The sequence below is a fragment of the Neolamprologus brichardi genome, chromosome 7, assembly GCF_056152115.1.
Source record: "Neolamprologus brichardi isolate AB-2024 chromosome 7, ASM5615211v1, whole genome shotgun sequence".
NCBI lineage: Eukaryota > Metazoa > Chordata > Actinopteri > Cichliformes > Cichlidae > Neolamprologus > Neolamprologus brichardi.
This window is the reverse complement of record NC_142110.1, coordinates 35,599,168-35,619,517: the sequence shown is the minus strand read 5'-3', so window position 1 is coordinate 35,619,517 and position 20,350 is coordinate 35,599,168. Positions and strand designations below refer to the sequence as shown.

At 41.6% G+C, this 20,350-nt stretch overlaps 2 pseudogenes; one reads left to right on the top strand and one right to left on the bottom strand.

Annotated features, from left to right (window-relative positions):
• The first annotated feature begins 11,199 nt into the window (after window positions 1–11,199).
• Window positions 11,200–12,054, top strand: LOC148102108 (uncharacterized; annotated as a pseudogene).
• A 1,122-nt stretch (window positions 12,055–13,176) lies between these two features.
• On the bottom strand, window positions 13,177–14,161 carry LOC148102107 (uncharacterized; annotated as a pseudogene).
• Between the last annotated feature and the right edge of the window lie 6,189 nt (window positions 14,162–20,350).

The following is a 20,350-nucleotide window of genomic DNA, read 5'->3' as shown; positions in this document are numbered from 1 at the left end:
TTCAGGGAGAAAGCACTTAATGATAGAATTAAATTCATTCAAATGGAAAAGTTGTGCTTTGGTTGTCTGAAGTACGGTCATCACTCAAAGAGTTGCATCAGTAGGAGTGTTTGTGACAAGTGCCAGAAGCGTCATCCTACTTGTTTGCACGAAGAACGAACCAAAGAGAAGCAAAAACCACCACAGGCCAAGCAAAATCGGAATCATGAAACTTTGAGTGAGGTTCATGAAGAAGTACAACTAGCACAGGATTACGAAATGACCAGAACTGCGACTTCAAATACAGTAATGCTTCATGGAGCTAAAATACAAACAGCTGCAATAGTTCCAGTGTGGCTTTCCTGCACAACACAACCAGCACAAGAAGTCCTTGTGTATGCTTTATTGGATTCGCAGAGTGATACAACATTTGTGTTGAGTGAAGCAGCAGAAACCTTACAGATAAATAGAGAGCAAGTCAAGCTTAAGCTTTCTACCATGACGTCAAGAACTACAGTTGTGAGTTCTCAAAGAGTAAGTAACCTACAAGTCCGTGGCTTTTACTCCAACAAGAGAATCTCCTTACCACCAGTGTACACGCGTGATTTCATCCCAGCTAACAGAACTCACATCCCAACCAATGAAACTGCAGAGGCGTGGCCCCATCTAGTACACTTACAGTCAGAAATTGCACCTCTGCAGGACTGTGAAGTGGGTCTGCTTATCGGATATGACTGTTCACAAGCTCTGCTTCCGAGAGAAGTTGTGTCTGGCAAAGAGAACGAGCCTTATGCACAACGTACAGACCTTGGATGGAGTATTGTTGGTAATGGGAACCCCTGTGTTGATTATGGGGACGCAATCGGAATCAGTCATCGCATAGTAGTGAGACAAGTGATACCAGATGTTGAGTCTTCTGTCAACCTCAAAAGGGTAGTGCATTATGTGAGCCAAACCAAAGTAAAGGAAGTAACTCCTTCAGACATCATAAGGGTCTTGGAATCAGACTTCTCAGAAAGAACTGGAGATGATATTGTGTCTCAAGATGATCTCAAGTTCCTGACAAAGTTGAGAAAAAACATCGTGCAAAATGATACAGGTCACTTTGAAATGCCGCTGCCATTCAAAGAAGACAGGCCTAAATTACCCAACAACAAGATATGTGCCATACATCGCTTGAAGTGCCTGGAAAGGAGACTAAAGAAAGACCAACAGTACTACAGAGACTACGTAAGCTTCATGAATGACATCATTTCATGTGGTGATGCAGAGAAGGTCCCTGATGAAGAAAATGATGAGAAATTGGCTTGGTATATTCCACATCATGGGGTTTATCATCCACAGAAACCAGGGAAAATACGTGTGGTATTTGACTGCTCTGCCAAATTCCAAGAAACATCTCTCAACGACCATCTACTCACTGGTCCAGATTTAACCAACACATTGGTGGGTGTCCTTTGTCGCTTTCGGAAAGGTTCTGTTGCAATCATGTGCGACATTGAGAGAATGTTCCACCAGTTTCATGTCAAGAGGGAAGATCAAGATTATTTGAGATTCCTATGGTGGGAGAATGGCAACTTGGAAACCTCACCATCAGTTTACAGAATGAAGGTTCATTTGTTTGGAGCGGCCTCGTCGCCTGGCTGTGCCAATTTTGGCCTAAAACATCTGGCAACACAAGGACAAGGTCAGTTCAACGAAGAAACTATACATTTCATTCAAAGGAATTTCTACGTAGATGATGGATTGGCAAGTGTTCCGACTGAGAAGGAAGCCATCCAGCTTGTCAAGGAATCACGAGAGCTCTGTAGTATCGGACGATTGAGACTGCATAAGTTTGTTTCCAACAGCGAGAATGTCATGGCAACCATTCCACAAGAAGAGCGTGCCACAATCAAGGATTTGAACATGGCTTTGGACTTACCACATATGGAAAGAGCTCTTGGAGTAGAGTGGTGCATCACGTCTGACTCATTCAAGTTCAGAGTTCAAGTGAAATCCAATCCACTAACAAGAAGAGGTGTGCTCTCTACTGTGGCCTCTATATATGACCCCTTGGGATTCATCGCACCCTTCGTCCTTGTAGGGAAACAAATGCTCCAGCAAATGTGTAAAGAAAGGATTGGCTGGGATGAGGAGCTTCCAGAAATCCTAAAACCTCAGTGGGAGTCCTGGATTAGAGACCTTCCCAACCTGACTAACATGCAAGTCAAAAGATCCTTCTTACCTTCTGATTTTGGTAATGTCAAAAGGTATGAACTTCACCATTTTTCAGATGCCAGTTTCTCAGGATATGGTGTATGTACTTACCTGCGAGCCATCAGTGAATCTGATGAAGTACATTGCTCTTTGGTAATGGGAAAATCCAGAGTTTCCCCAATCAGTGTTACTACGATACCAAGACTGGAACTCACTGCAGCAGTTGTTGCGGCCCGAACCAGCGACATGCTTCGCAGTCAACTGGAAATCCAGGATCTTCAGGAATTCTTCTGGACAGATTCCACTGTTGTTCTTGGCTACATAAACAACGATGCCAGAAGGTTTCAGGTATATGTAGCAAATCGCATACAGAGGATCAAGTCAAGTACAAACCCTGAACAATGGGGTTATGTCGCTTCAGAAGATAATCCAGCTGATCATTCTTCTCGAGGTTTGACTGCAGAGCGGCTTAGGACCTCAAATTGGTTTACCGGCCCAACATTTCTTTGGCAAAAAGAACTTCCTGGCAGACAATGCAAGGTGGGAGAAATCAAGGAGGATGATCCTGAACTCCGCAAGCTGATTGTGTGTAACACAAAGTCAAAGGAAGACAGATCATTGTTGGATAACTTCAAGAAATTCTCTGACTGGTCAAGGTTATCGAGAGCAGTTGCCAGACTGAAACAATACATCAGAATGCACAAAGGTATTCAGCAAAGAACAAGTGATAGTACGAGTCTAGAGGAGAGAAAAGAAGCAGAACTTGTTATTATCAAGTTGGTTCAGGAAGAAGCATTCTCAGATGAGATAAAGAGCTTGGAGCTAAAGACAATAGTTGAAAACAGTCCACTGTGCAAGTTAAATCCTTTCTTGGATGACGATGGGATCTTAAGAGTGGGAGGACGTTTACGTCAAGCCACGTTGCACCCTCATGTGAAGCACCCACCAATTCTGCCAAAAAATAGCCACGTAGCAGCTTTACTAATCAAGCATTTTCATGAAAGAATCCATCATCAAGGACGTGGAATGACAATGAACGAACTGAGAGCAAATGGTTGGTGGATCCTGGGATGCAGCGGTGCAGTTTCATCACATATTTTTAAATGTGTGACCTGCAGGAAGTACAGAAGATCCACTGAAGAGCAAAAAATGGGCGACTTGCCACAAGATAGGACAGAAACAACACCGCCTTTTACTTACGTTGGCATGGACTGCTTTGGTCCAATCTATGTTAAGGAAGGAAGAAAGACTCTCAAAAGATATGGTCTTTTGTTTACCTGTCTATGTTCAAGAGCCATACATATAGAAGTGGTTGATGACATGACAACTGATGCGTTTCTCAATGCTTTAAGGGCATTCATTGCCATAAGAGGAAATGTTCGACAGCTAAGATCCGACCAAGGAACAAATTTTGTTGGTGCTAGGAGAGAGTTCATGGAGTTAATGAAGGGAATAGATCAAGAAAAGGCTAAGGCTCTAGGATGTGAATTTCTCATGAACCCTCCAACAGCAAGCCATATGGGAGGTGTCTGGGAGCGTCAAATAAGGACTATAAGAAGTGTTCTTACCGCTATTCTCGATCAGTCGTCACAAAGGCTTGACTGCACCTCCTTAAGAACCTTTCTGTATGAGGTCATGGCTATCATCAACAGCAGACCACTCACGACTGAACATTTGAATGATCCATCAGGTCCTGAACCATTGACTCCAAACCACATCTTAACAATGAAGTCCAAGATTATTCTGCCACCGCCTGGAGAGTTTGTCAAAGAAGATGTTTATCTTAGGAAAAGATGGCGTCGAGTGCAGTGTTTGGCTAATATGTTTTGGACTCGATGGAAGAAAGAATATCTTCTAAATTTACAAGAGCGACAAAAGTGGCGGAAGAACAGAAGGAACATCAAGGTTGACGACATTGTCCTTCTACAAGATGATCTGGCACCACGCAATGAGTGGAAGATGGCTAGAGTCACAGAAGTTTATCCAGGATCAGATAATCGAGTAAGGAGAATAAAGTTGCTTGTCAGTGATACACATGACAAAGGAGGGAGCTACACAGCTAAAACTGTTATTCTTGAGAGACCTGTTCAAAGAGTGGTTACTCTCTTAGAAGCAGACTAAATGGTTGTTTGCTGAAGTTACCTGACAAAGGGTTGATAATGAGAATTCTTTGGTGATAAGTAGAAATGATTGTTTGCAGAGACTATTTCATTAGGGAAATCCCCCGTAAAGATTTGTGTGATTTGGTGGGAGTGTAGCTGTTGGCATGATGGCATTGTATATAATTTGTATTGTTTCTTAGTCTTGTCAAGATCCATGTCATGACTGTAAATTGTTTAAGCTGTACATTACTTTTTGTTTTTTGTAGTCAACGTTTGGTGCTTTTATTTTGAAAGTCAAGTTCGCTTACAAGTTGCGCTAGTTTCCTTTTTGAGTAAAAAGAAAAAAAAAAACACCTGTAAGCGCGCAGAGAGGATGGTTTTTATTGAAAGACATGTTAAGTGGACTTAAGGAAACCTCAGAAGAACGGTGGCTAATTCCCCTTTTGCAGCATGCAGCCAACGAGGTATTTATTTATTTATCGTGTTGTTGTACAGTGTTTTACTGCTATGTCTTACGCTGAGTTTTATTTTGTTAATGCTGTATAGTTTTCACGGTGGCTTTGGAGAGAAGTCTTCAAATAAACCAGTGACAGAAAACCACTTGCGTCTGCCTGTGCTTCGAGGGAATTATAAAACTGCTCGCTTTAGTTGTGAAGCAAAAACGCTGAAACCGGAGAAATAAAACGTGCGAGGGGAACAATAACGACGACAAGAGTCTCCCGATCGTTTACTCTTGCTGTCCTGTGAACAACATCGGCGTGGTGTTAATTGTTTGCTGTTTTCGCGATCGCGTCGCGCATGAGGATATCACCAGGGAAACTCGCGACATTTTTAAACATTTTGTTGTTCAACAGCATCAAGACTGACAGAGTGTGTTTGAGATAACCTCACAAGTGTCACAGATGACACATTTGGCGTGTTTTTGCTGATTTGTCGGTAGCAGCTCCTGAAACGCAAGACTGCCACACATCTGTTCCACTAACGCCAGTTGATCTAAACGCCAGTAGATCTGGAACACCGGCAGACAGAGGAGAACTGAAGTTTGACCAGGTACCAAAGCAAATCATTCATACTGTACAAAGAATGTAAATATGACGGTGTATCACAAAAGATTGATATCAAACTGATCACTTGACCCATATTACATTACTTGTTCTTCAAGTGAATCAACAAATGGCGAAATGAAAAGCCGAACAACAACAATGCTGTTTCTTTAGAGAGTCTTAGCTTACATGTGTGTTTATGTCATATTTTCAGTTGTTACCCTCCACGGCTAAATAAATCGTACTGATATACAAGAATGGACATAAGGAGCTTCTTTCAAAGAAAAAACTCTGGTAGATGTTATTTTATATATTATGATTTGTATGTTGTTCAGTATATTTCTATGCAAAACAAGAGGAATGTCAATACACAGCAGTATATTCACAGTTTAAACCAGATATTTACATACACTTTATGGAAAACACCAGAACATTTTTTTACTGTACAACATCAATTTAGAGTAAACTTGTTTTGTTTTGGATAAATATTTAAATATCTTTTGAATTAGTTAAATGTCAGAATAAAGAGAGACAGAGCTGCCTATTTTTATCACTTTCATCAAGTTTAGGAGTACATATACACTAAGTTTATTGTTCATTAATAAGAAAACTGCAGATGATTCCATTCTGAGCTTAAGAAGCTTCTGATAGGTTAGTAGAGTCCATGTGAGTAAATTGATGGCACACCTGTGCCATCAATTTACATATAAGGTAAGGTGTTGTCATGGTCCTGAGCCTGCCGACTCAGTGTTTTGTGTTTCCTTATGCTTTTGTTCATTCCGAGTATGTATTCTGTTGTGATTTGCCATTTGTTAGGTTTCTGTTCTTTGCCTGCCTGCTCCCACTTCTCTGTGTTCCCTCTATCTGTCCACGGTGTCACACTGTCTGCTTGTGAATCTGTCTGTTTAGTTCTGTGTCTGTGAGTTTCCTGTTTTATTGTGAAGGTCTCCGTCTGATGGGAGTGTGTTGAAAACAAGTTTCCACTTTCCCGTCAGCTCTGATTTCTCCCAGCTGTGTTGCCCTCCTGTCTCTCATCCCCTGATTACTGGTGTGTGTATTTAAGCCCTGTGTGTTCTCCTGCCTGTTGCCGGTTCGTTTGTGTTATACCGTGTCAGTCTGCATTACTCTGTGTTCCACGGTGTCCTGTTTCTCATCCCTTTTGGTATCTTCTCAGGTTAGTTATTTAGTTTTCCCAGTTTAGGTTTCTTTAGTTTATTGTCCTCCCTCATTGCCTGTTTTGCCACCACTCCACTTTTTAAATAAACATCACTAGCATTATCATTCACTGCTTGCATTTTGGGTCCTTTCTCCCTCCAACACCACACGGCTCGCCTCGGCAGCCGTGACAGGTGTTTTGCCTTATGCATATAAAACAACCTGACATATCTGAATTTGGAGTTATTTTTTCATTTTGACATACTGCATTAGCACAAGTGATCTAAATACAGACAAAAAACATAACTTTTTTTCTACTCAGATTTTATTTCTTACTGTAAAACCCACAAACGTGTTCAACAAATCATTTTTATAACTTGAAATACATACATTTCTAAAAATAAAGTTTTGCAAACAACACAGTTAGATCATACCTAAAAATGCAGCCAAGGCCTCAGGCGTTTTTTATATAACTATTTACAGAACAATTGGGTGTTCTGCATCAAGTAAGAAGGCACACAAATTATTTGTGCCACTCCAAAATAATTGTTTGTTCAATATAAGAATGAGGAAAACACGACAGGCCTAACCCTTGCAGATATGACAGCATGAGGTGTATCTCTCCTGTTTCCAAACCTAATTTAGACTCAGAATACGCTAAATGTCACAAATCTCTCACAGTTGAAAGCTCGCTCTCTATCTTCCGCTCGCTCACTCTGTCTCGCCGGTGATATCCGGTTATTAAGTTTTAATAATGTGTATGCATTAAGACCAGTGTTGGGACTAACGCGTTATTAAGTAACGCGTTACAGTAACTACGTTATTATTGTGGTAACCAGCACGGTAACTAGTTATTATGCCAAAATCAGGAACGCGTTAGTCGTTACTGGGATTTAGATAGGGTCGTTACTCGTTACGTCGTGTGGTGGCAATCGCGGAGCTTCCACAGATTCAGTAACATTAGCAAGTGGTGGAGGCAGCAGGTGGATGAGAGAAAGGGGAAGCAAGAGGAGGAGCAGAGACCCGAAGCAGCCGCCGGTCCAAGTGTGAACTGAACTTCAGGTAAGAAGTTATGACCTGCAGTCTATCTGGGTCAGATATAGACCAAGTTTAGGTGGAGTTTATTTTTGTTATGCTGACTTTTTCCGTACTGCGTACTAGCTAGCATGACGGAGTTTCTATACAGCTGGGTGGGTGCTATGAAGTTAATGATGTTAAACTTTATTTTGTTCATAAGTTATTAGAGTCCCGTCTGGTATTCAGAGAAAATATTACGCGTTTCTTATTGAGGTGAAAAGGAACAGTTTGTCCAGGACTTCAGCTACAATGAAAAAGACACAAAGTTGGAGTTATTCTGTGTCTTTGCTGCACAGCTGCCTCTTCTTCTCTCATTCTCCCCCCTCCCTCTCCTGTTTCTACTTCAATCCTGAAACTGATCAGTGATCAGCTGATCGGCTTTTCTCTCTTGTTTGTTTATCGCCCACTTTGCCCAGAAAGATGAAACCAGCTGATGTCGCGCTAAACAACAGCAGCACGTTTAAGCTTGATCAGCTGTTTTTAGAATTTATTTAATATTAATTTCTAGTATCAGCTGATGTTTGCTGGAGCCACAGCTGCAAAAAAGCTGCTGGTCATGATATCGGTTTGGTTATCTGGTGAGAGGGAAACATGAAGATGAAACCAGGAGATGTCCTTACTGAATCATCAGAGCTGAACAGGTGATGGAAAAACAGGTTTACCTTTTAGGTGACATGAATGAGTTGAAGTTATGAACTGTTTCTGAGAGACAAATAACCCCAGGATCCTTTTTTAGATAGCTGACAGCTGGTAACTGTGCAGGGGCGGATCTAGCAAAGTTTTGCCAGGGGGGCCAGGTAGGGCATTAACAGGGATAGGTGGGCACAAGGAAATACTTTTCTTTCTTATTCTCATTTAAAATGTCTCGCTTTTAAAAAATAATTATCTGAATCTTACAACAAACGATTGATAGATTGATGCATATATACCATCAGAACAGTGTACATCACTGTCACAACAGCGTTTGTTTTCATTCAAAGGCTTTATGATTTTTCCTATAATGGTGGGCCGGTCTCTAGTCAAAATGCCCGGGCCGATTTTTTGTCCCAGTTCAGCCCTGTATGCAGCTCATCTGCAGTCTGGTGTTGCCTACATCTTCCTATTCAGAAGGCAGAATTTCTGAGTTCTGAGTACAATCGAAAGCACCACGACTGCAGCTTTTGTGTTGGATGTAAAAGGCGCACATGATGCTGTGACGTAGGCTAGAATCATGGCAGCGGTCAATGACGGTCCAGGCGTGTGATTTTTGTCGTGGAAATATGCACATTATCTTTTCCTTTCTATTGGTAGGTGGCACAGTGCACTTGTGGCAAGTAAGCAAGCTAGAAGACTGGCAATCCTGCTGGGTATCCAGTTACAGAAGCAACACATTAACAAGAGAATTCTGAGTAAAACCAAAGTTACTTTCCCTAGTAACTAGTTACTTTGAAAGTAACGAGTAACTTGAAGTAACTGAGTTACTTTTGATAGAAGTAACTAGTAATGTAACTAAGTTACTAATTTAAAGTAACTTACCCAACACTGATTAAGACCATAGTAACCACATAAATCGGGAAGAAAAGTGCAATAAACTACAAAAAAATGAAACTTTTTTTGAAACAAATATTTCTAGTTAGAGAAATTTAGAGGTTTATCCCTCAAAACTGTAATTACAAAGTTGTGTGTCCTTATAGTCTTATTCTTGAGATTGAGATACACAATTTTTTTTTGTATACTGCAGCATAAATGAAAAGAAATATTACAATGCTAATTTGCACAAAACCAAAAAAAACCAAACAGCATGTGCATTAAAATAAATGGTAAATGGTAAATGGCCTGTATTTATATAGCGCTTTACTAGTCCCTAAGGACCCCAAAGCGCTTTACATATCCAGTCATCCACCCATTCATTCACACACTGGTGATGGTAAGCTACAATGTAACCACAGCCACCCTGGGGCGCACTGACAGAGGCGAGGCTGCCGGACACTGGCGCCACCGGGCCCTCTGACCACCACCAGTAGGCAACAGGTGAAGTGTCTTGCCCAAGGACACAACGACCGAGACTGTCCAAGCCGGGGCTCGAACCGGCAACCTTCCAATTACAAGGCGAACTCCCAACTCTTGAGCCACGATCGCGCCCCCCCCCACACACACACACAAAAAAACCTATTTTCAACAGTGTAATATGAGTTTAAAGCATTCCAGAAGCTATACAGAAAAGCACAAGGTCAAACACGACTTAAAAATACCAGTATAGGTTTATAAAGGCACTGAGGGGGAAAACTATGTTTCCCACGAGATATGATGTAACTTCCTGTTTCGGCAGGTGACGGCAGACGTGGGCTGTATCCCACTACTTGCACTAGGGTGTGTGACGTATGTCCGTTTCCAAATACTACCGCTTGGGCGTTTCCAATATGTTTGTTTATCTATCGGTAGCTATGCTAATGTCACTTCAGAATGAGTATAAAAAGGAAAGTACTTAAAACAGAACATTTTCAAAAACAGGAGAAGAAATACTCCGAGCATTGCTGTGTCCCACTTTGTTCGGCTTCAGCCAAATTTAATGGCATACTAAGTTTTCATGCCTTTCTGACCCATTCCGACTTGAGAAGACAATGGCTGGTAAACATACGCCGGGATCATTTCACGATTACCTCTCACACCAAGGTCTGCAGCAGACACTTTGCCAGTGATCAACTCATAGACCCAACAACCCTTGATGGTCGAAGGCAGCTTATTAAAGGTGCTGTACCAGCACTTTTTGAGTGGAATGGCTATAAAGTTGAACCACCGCGGCGTAGTGTTTGGGAGAGAACGGAGCGACGCCCTGAACTATTTCCTCCTGACGATCAAGAAGAGCACAGTCTTACAAGAGATCATGACTACTGCTCAGTCGCTGAGCCGTCTGCATTGGACATATCTGCATCAGCTGCAGAAGACCTGTCCAAAGACGTGGAGACTCTGAGGAAGGAAATGCAGGAGTTACGTGTCCAGCGAGAATTTGGGTTACAGCGCTTTGCTGGCTCCGACACTGACATCCGATTCTATACCAGGTATACCTAAGCTCTTTTCAAGCTAACTGTGTAAAATATACCAAGGTTAAATTTCAAGTGTTTCCAGTCTTAATGAAAACAAAGTAGATATTTACTTTTTCTCTGCTGATTGTATGTTTCATGTAGATGCTTTAGTATTTAAACGATATCCTAATGCTACAGGTAAAATACGACACCAAATAGACTCTTAATCAGACTATGTTATGTAGCATACCATTAGCATATTTGTCACAGTTTACATTATTTTTACGTCAGTGTGTAATGTTAATTAATGATTGACACGATGTATGTCTCTCTCATGAATAGATTTCCAAGCTATGATCATTTGATGGCATTTTGGTTTTTGATTGAGCCTTGCATCTATAAAATGATCTGGGTTTCAAGAGCCAAGTCAGCTGCCAATAGGAACGAAGAAGTGTTGACACCTGCACGCACATCAACGGTAGGTTATGGGTTTGTTGGTATTTAGAACTGGAGGTGTAATGTTATTGTATTTATGTACAATACCATTACATAATGTACAATAGCATACATAAAGGACTCAGCATCCTTTACATACATACACCTGTGTACTACAGCACCTCATTGTTTACCCCATGGTACAGTATGGTATGCATAACCATTACAAAACATTTAGCCAAGAAAAGCACAATTTTACTAGTTCATAGCTTAAGGAGTAACATTTTCCCTTTTGTTTTCACCTTCCAGAGGCAGCTGCTACAGCCAATTGACGAGTTCTTTCTTTTCCTGGTTTTCCTGTCAGTTGGTTTGAAGGAGAGGGACCTGGCACATCGATTTAACATACACCAGTCCACAGTGAGCCGCATTATTGCAACATGGACAAATTTTCTTGCCACTGCACTGGGGTCTCAATGCATCTGGCTTACACGTGCAGAAGTGCAAGCTTACCTCCCTGAGGAATTCAAAGATTTCTCAGACACCCAGATGATCCTTGACTGTACAGAGCTGAGGTGTCAGACACCATCCTCACCACTTCTCCAAAGTAAAATGTACTCTTCGTACAAATCCCACTGTACGATGAAAGCCCTGGTTGGCATAGCTCCACATGGTCCAGTGACATTCATCTCTAATCTGTATGCTGGTTCAGTTAGTGACAAGGAACTATTCAAACAATCAGGCATTGCTGAGAAGTTGACTGAAGACATGGCAGTGATGGTAGATAAGGGCTTCCTAATCACCGATTGCTGTAAATGCAAAGTGTGCTGCCCACCTTTTCTATCTAAGCAGAAGCAGATGCCAGCATACCAGCTTAAGGAGATGTAGGCCATAGCCAGACTCAGGGTGCATGTGGAACAAGTCATTAGGAGGATTAAACAGAACAAACTTTTTGATAGCATCATTACCATGTCACATGTTTACAATATCAACCAACTGTTTGCAGTAGCATGTATGCTGTCAAATTACCAGAAGACAGCATTAGTTAAAAAATGGGTTAAGTGAGACAAGATGGATTTTTCCCAATACACCAGTGCCAGTACAAGTAACTTATGGAAAATGACCTGCAGCTGAGGCCACTACAGTTGCATTTCTTCCTTCTCAGCTGACAATACTTGATTACAGAAATGGTACTTGAGTGCTGATAGTTGAGTTCCAGTTATTGATCATTCTAATTCATTGCAAATGTTGAATGTTAATAATACTGTTTAATTATAATACTATATTACTATTCAGATTCAACAAAATTGTTTATCAAAATTATAAAGTAAATCACTAAATCGTTTTAAAATCATAAGTGACATTGTGCTTTTGGAACATCCAAAATACCATTTGTCATTTTCTTCCCTCAGTTGTGTTATTGTCTAAATGTATATCGGTATGCTAGGCATGGAGTTTTAAATACTTACCATGTAAATAAGTTCTACACAAATTCAATGTTTTAATGTGTGTTTTTAAAAAATGAAATTGATGCCATTGCTTAAATAACAGTTTATTGATTTCACATAAAAGTAACATGTAACAACAAGTAACAACAAAATAATTCATGAAATACATTGCAAATAAAACATCAGTTATTTTGTTCCAGCCAGCCTGAAGGATCTGTTTTTATTTTTGCTATGTTTTCACTGTTCATTTTTCCAAACACAGGTATCTTGGCATATATAGGTTAAAAAAAAAAAAGAAATAGTCGGCCTTTTCTCTGATTGCATTGTGCACATCTGAATCCATGTATATTCTTTGCACTAGGTAGTCCTCTTGTGCCCACACAACAAAGTCACACCACTGCATCCCACTGATGAGCAGTTGTCCTTGCACTTGCCAGTAATATGCGTGGCTCTTTTTTAGTTTAGGGGTACCACATTCCATCTGCACATATTTGCAGTCAATAAAGTTTTGTACATTGGGACATTTGAATTCGACGTGGCCAAACTGGGGGTATTCATTGGGGTCACAAACAACACCATCAGGAGATGCAGCAAGCCAGGGGGCAATGGGGTGAATGACCAGAGCACAGGGTAAGTAGTTAACATTCATTAGCCTACTATACTCTGCTGCTATTGCAGGCTGCATCTCAGTTCCTCTCCTCATGTCTTGGCTGCCTTGTTCCCTTCAATATACGCTCTGCTAGTGACTCTGCCGAGCTCTGGCCTCTGACGTGACACACCTCCCGAAACCTAGAGGCAGTCACTCTGGGCCTACGGAGCTGATGCCACTCAGATGAAGAGCTTTGCTCACACTTAGCTTCCTCTATTTTGTGAGCCATTTCCAGAGTTACAGACAAGCTTGTCAGATGCAGAAGCTCTTCTTCTGAACACACAAACACACAATCTGATGGCAAGATGTCATACCCCTCCAGAGGCAAGTGCGGTGTTGGTGGTGCATCACGGTGTAGTGTGATGTACCGGGTTGTCAAAACCAGCTGCTAATACGACAGAACACTGCCCTCCTGCACCAGCCCAAAGGCACTTTCCACAAGGGGCTTGTCAGGTCTCATGTTCATTGTGGTCACAAGTGGTCTGTCCTCAATATTAAATTTTGCATATGCCTCCGTTAATCTGAACAAGCAGGGATCTGGTAACGGACCCACCATGCCATGGAAGAGCAGTGCCATTGTGTGATTGCACATAACAGCGCCTGCCACACAGGAGCACTGGCTATGTGTCAGTATCACCGGCGATGAATCCAGAAGCTTAATCTAAGAAGAAAGAACGAAAATTAAAAATATAACATCATCTTCATGGAAGAGCTGAACAGGAACATAGTTCAGTTTTATGGTTACGTACCCACCTGAATGCTTAGTGTTTCCTTCTCTCCCTATTAAAACAACTTAACCATTCTTGATAACTGTAATAACTTAGATTGTGTATATTTGCAGTATTAACTTGGTGTCAAATGTTTTTGATCACCCAAACACACGTTGATTTAACTATCTGACTAGTCAAATTAGATGTGATAAAGCAGGGAGACAAGGAAAACATTCAAGTTGATGGGCTTTTAGGAATGAACTTAACTAATTCTTAAATGAACTGAACCCCACTGAACAGGGATTAACAACTTTACACAGCTTCCTGCCTACACTTTGTCTGTGTAGTGCCTCACTCTTCCTCATTGACCTGTAGCACAGGGCTCTCACACCGACCTCCCCTGACAACCTGTCTTTATTGGACACTGAACAAAGATACAAGTACAATTAGCATTATTTCTGTATTACTCATGTCAGCATGTCTTAAACATATATACTTTACACTTAGAAAGAGTAGCATTAGGTAGTTAACTACCTGCTTAGTTAGCCAACTACCTAACGCTATTATAACAGTGTCTAACAACAAAGGTGACATTAGTTAAGAAAATCTCAACTATAGTTTCGGACGACATAAAACACAGTTTAAGAAAACATGTACTGTAGAGAATTGACATCAAATGAAGGACATAGCGGAGTAATGTAGTGTTTGCATTTGACGTTAGCTAACGTTTCTTTGTCAGTTAATTTATGTTTTCTTACCTTCGTAGTTGTGTATATATGATGCAGCATATAACTTAAATCCTTAAATCTAATTTGGTGGCGGGGGTAGTCGTCACTCTGAAAATCCATCAGTGATGTTCAATTTTGGGAGCTCTTGTAGGCAGCGAGTGTAGAACGTCGCCATGATTTAACCACACCGGAAGCACTGGGGCAGGACTACATAGAACGCGGAAGTGATTGTGCAAGTAGTCTGCAGCCTCAAAGGCCGCATTTTAACACTAGGTTTACTAACCTGCGCAAATTTGCGTAACTTCCCTAAACCCAAAACCCCCTAGAATTACTGGCTTTTTTATTTTCTGGTGCAAGTCCCAAGGTGTTAATCACCCCTGCTGAGATTTTCACAGGTCGTCAGCTCGTTTCTCCTCCAGCTTTTGTTGTGCAAACCACCCATTATCCTTGATGCCTGGCACATTTGCATTTGTTTACTCAGAGTTGCTCAGATCCAAGTCAGGCCAAACCTCTGTGTTACAACTTTCAGAAATGCCTGCCGTATGTATACAAAATATCCCACACATTGACTGACCTGCAAATATAAAAGACACACATTCACACCTCATGTGTGAAAATATATATATATTTACATACATACATACACATATATATATATTTATTTATATATAGATATAGATGTGTGTGTGTGTATAACTAGACTTTATGCATATTATGTAAGGTGTGGCTATATAAATATATGTACAACTCTGTGTATATGTGTTTATGGGCAGGCATGCAATGTAGTGACAAGGATTGACAAGAACTACCATGGTATATTGTAAGCTGCAGGTAAGGAAGGAAAGTAGCCTTGCAGGGAAGGAACGACCTGAATCTCTCATGGTTGGGGGTTGGGGGAGGGTGTCTTTGCACAACAAAAGCAGGAGAACAATGGAGCTGAAGACCTGTGAAAATCTCAGCGGGGTGCCAAGAGGTGTTAGGGTCGGGGGGAATTTACGCAAATCTGCGCAGGCTAGTAAATCTAGTAGTAGGGACTGCACCAGGGAAAAAAAGGCTCAGTAATTCTAGTGTTAAGGCCGATTACGTCACAGCTACGAAAGCTGTCCCAATACAAAGGCTGCTCGAAATGCGGCCCTCAAATGCGTCCTTCATTTCCCAGGATTTTAAGGATGTGGCGGTGTAGACTTCATGGCCCAACATATCCCAGACTTCATAGCTCAGCGGTGGGTGTGGATAATTTTGCCGAAAAGTATGGCTGCTGCAGAGCAGCCGAAGAGTAAACTCTTAAAAGTAAGGACTGAATATTATGTCACATATTTCTGTGCAAATGTGTTATAATGAAGAACATTAAAACATTACTGTTGGCCACATGTTGGCAAAGTAGTGTGCCATTAGTGATGTTAGTAGTAACTTGGTTTTAAAGCCTTCAAAATATACGCCGTTCAATAGTTGACCTTAATCTTACAGAGAATGTGATGATTTGATAGATAATTAAAGTCAGTCATATATCCACAAACACAACAAGCTGAAAGTCAGTGAATGCTGCTCGGTTTGCAGTTCTGAATATCACGGCACAAGCAGGATTCACTGCACTGTTAATGTGCAAAAGAAGCGCGTATTCCTGGAAATTCCGATAAATTCCGAGAATGCGCGCTTCTTTTGCGGTGCAGGAATGCCAAAGTAATTGCTTACGGGGCTTGCTTCTTCGACATCTTCAAGAGTTCTGAACACATCTATGTCCTCCTCCAGAAAATCTTATGTATGCAAACGCACGTTGCAACTGCTTATCTGGTGCGCGTCTTTTATTTTGACAGCGAATGCGCACCTGTGGACCACTTCTGTGCAGCCCTGGTTACATTGCTGCCTCTGTTCGGTGGTGTTGAGCCAAACGGACTTTAACGTTTGTATGAACGAGCTGACGGTTCACTCGTTAAGCTGAAAGAGAGATGCTTTAATCACAGGAGTCACACATGTGTCCGCTGTACCATCTGGGAACTCTTCTTGTTTAGCACTCGTAATAACACAAACACTAAATCCTCCTTCTCTGGTGCTGTTTTGTAGCAGTGTATACAGCTGAGACTGTCACCTGTCTGTCTGTCCTGCACTCTCTCTCTGTTTCTTTCTCTCTGATTGTGGAATAAAAGTATGAACATGTGTTTATAAGTTACACTTGTGTTTGAATCCTGCAGCTTATCACACATTTGATTTCCATGTGTGACAACTGCAAGTGTCCCGAGTGAGGACAGACTGAGGGACCCACTGCTGCACATCATCTGTGAGGCTTTGCACCCCTGATGATCCACCAGGACAAACTCAGCTGTGTCTGAGGAAGAGGAGGAGGAAGAGCCAGCAGCAGCTGACAGATGGAGAGAATAGACAGACTGTTCCCTGTTTGTGAAGGACTGCTAGGGAAGTTTAAAATAACTAATTGTCTGTCCTGAATCAGTCTTATTAGGTAATGTTAATATAATTATATCAGTGTTTTCAGTGTGGGAGAAAGTACTCAGGGCCTTCAAGTTAAACACTATGAAAGGCAGAAGCAAGTTCACAAACCTAAAGTATGTATCAGCAGCAGAATGGAGCTAAAAATAAATGTTAGTTTCAGTTCTATGAAGCTTTGAGTATTTTGGATTAGTAGTACTGGTGTGTTTGTTGCATTATTTTGCTGTAATTGTTTATATGCTTTATATATTCTGAGGTAAGTTGATCTATAGTGTTACATCATATTCTATAAGAATGTTATGTGTTTGTAGACTTTCTGCCCAGTTTGACCCATTTAACAGAAGACAGCCTGTTTAAGGCCCTGATATCTAGTCTGTATGACTTAAAGCAGTTATGACATAGTTTGATTTTCTCACCCAATAAAGGAATATTTAATATATCAGTCTACTCCTCATTCTATCAGAAACAGTTGTCACAGCTCATACATTTGCTTTTTACACATATATGCAGTGTTGGGGAGTAACGGAATACATGTACCGCCGTTATGTATTTAAAATACAAAATATGAGTAACTGTATTCCATTACAGTTACCGTTTAAAAAGGTGGTATTTAGAATACAGTTACTTTGTTGAAATAAATGGATTACACGGCGGTACTTCCCTGTTTCATATTGTGGCGGGTCAGGACTGTTTGGGTTTTGTTTGACAGCTACGTTCTGTTGTTCCAGGTGGCAGCGTTACGGTTGCCATGGTTACAGGGTGACGCTCTCTCTCTGCATGTTTCCTGGGTGAGAGAGGCCTTTTTGTTGTTGTTGTGCTAAGCTAACAGGCAGAATGCTACCGGTATAGCTCTAAAGCAGTGGTCCCCAAACTACGGCCCGCCTCCACATTTAACCTGGCCCCCTGAACAATATTAGAGATGCATTATTATTTTTTCAGTCTGGCCACGCGATCGACACTAATGCACCCATAGAACACTGGGGTGTAGTGGGCCTGCCCGACTGAATCTCTGGAAATGTTTCCTCATGTTAATAAAACTCATTTGATTTGAATTGTGAACCACGCTAAAAAAATTTTTTTGCTACTACGACGTCACTTTGCCCAGAACGAGAACATGACCCCCCCCCCAGAACGAAATAATGGCAAAAAGGTTAGGTAAGAGAAAAATTTATTCATAATGCAGGGTATTTAACCTGCAGTGAACACACAATAATTTTTTTGTTCAATGCACAGAAAAGGCTGTTTGTCTCATCTGTCAAGAGACTCTGGCGGTATTCAAAGAATACAATCTGCTCCGACATTATGAATGCCGTTACAAAGACAAGTATGATAGCTTGCAAGGCCAAATGCGAACAGACAAAATCTCAAAGCTAAAAAGTGGACTGTTAGCTCAGCAGACTGCATTTGTACGCCAAACTCAGCTGAACCAGTCATCAGTTCAGGCCAGCTTTCGTGTTGCTCAACTCATAGCAAGCTACGGTAAACCTTTCACTGAGGGAGAGTTTGTCAAGAAATGTTTGAATGTTGTCGTGGAGGAGGTGTGTCCTGATAAGAAAGATGTCTTTAATGCTGTGAGTCTATCGGCGAGCACAATCACCAGACGCGTGGAAGAAATAGGGGGTAATGTATATGCCCAGCTGCAGCAAAAGACGAAAGAATTTGACTTTTTTTCATTAGCACTGGATGAGAACACGGACGTGAAGGACACAGCGCAGCTTCTTATTTTTATTCGTGGAGTTGGCGCAAACTTTGAGTTGTGTGAGGAGCTGGCAGCCTTCCAAAGTCTGAAAGGCACTACGACGGGGGAGGATATTTTCGACAAAGTATGTCAAACAATGGAAGAGTTTGATCTGGACTGGGCAAAGCTTGCTAGCATCACGACTGACAGGGCTCCTTGTATGGTGGGCGCATCTCGGGGCCTAATAGGACGCATGAACCGTGAGATGGAAGAACGGGGTCTCACCGCCCCTCTAAAAGTGCAGTGCATAATTCACCAGCAAGCGCTTTGCTGCAAAGTGTTGAAGTGGGATTCTGTCATGAAGGCTGTGGTATCATGCATAAACTTCATTAGAGCAAATGGACTTAAACACAGGCAGTTCCAACAATTCCTGTCTGAACTGGAATCTGCGTACGGAGATGTGCTGTACTACACAGAGGTCCGATGGTTGAGCCGCGGCAGAGTTTTGAGGCGTTTTTACGAGCTGCTACCCGAAATTAACGCATTTCTTCATTCAAAAGGCAAAACGGCCCCAGAGCTGATCGACCCAGAATGGAAGTGGCACCTCGCATTTTTAACAGACGTGACGGAAATGCTGTACGGCCTTAAACTGCAGCTACAAGGCCAGGGGAAACTCATTTGCGACATGTATTCCCACATAAAAGCATTTGAGTTGAAACTAGCGCTGCTTTTGGAACAAGTGAAAAAGCACAACTTCACCCATCTCCTGTTACCCAAAACCTTTCTGCAGAGAACCCAGCGGTCTTGTTCCCAGCTGAAAAGTGTGTGGAAGCACTGGAAATGCTGAAGGCGGAGTTCAGTGTGCGATTCCGTCAACTACATGTTCATGCAAAAGAAATCCATCTTTTCCAAAACCCCCTTGTTGCCGACATCGATGAAGCCCAGCTTTTTTATCAGATTGAGCTGGCCGAGTTACAGAACTGTGATGTTCTGAAAGATGCATTCAAGCCCAACAGTCTCGTTGACTTCTATGCCGCCCTCCCAAATGACACGTATACTAACATAAAAAAACACGCAATGAAGATGTCCACACTTTTTGGCAGCATGTATATCTGCGAGCAAACCTTTTCACGCATGAAACTCATGAAAACTCCGATGAGATCAAGATTGACAGATGAACATCTGCATCAGTGTTTGAGACTGGCTGTGACTAGAATGGAACCGGACATTCAACTTCTCACCGGCCAGATGCAGGCCCACAGTTCACACTGATGAACATACAGTACATAGGTAAGCTCACTTTTGTGACTTGAATGAGTTATTCTGAGTATAAACAAATATAATCATAATAAAAGCTACTGGGATAAAATCCATCTCCACAACCATTGAAGAAAGCTTGTGAAAATGTTTTGTGCTGTGTAGGTGCTGTATCACTTAGTTTGGTTTCTCAGCCTGCTTGCTTTGTGGTTTTCAGAGGGAAGTTGGTGAGAGAGAGCAAACAGTGGTGTCTACTAGGCTACCCTACTGGAACCTACAAAACTGGATTATAAGGAAAGAAAACAAGAACTTTGAGAGACTGCTCATATGAGTCATTTAAGAGATTCTGCTCTGACAACTGAAGCGTAAGATTGTGCACGGCACAACAGAAACTTTCTTTCTGTAAAGAACCCAGAGAGGGTTATTTGGTTATTATTGATTTCAGAAGT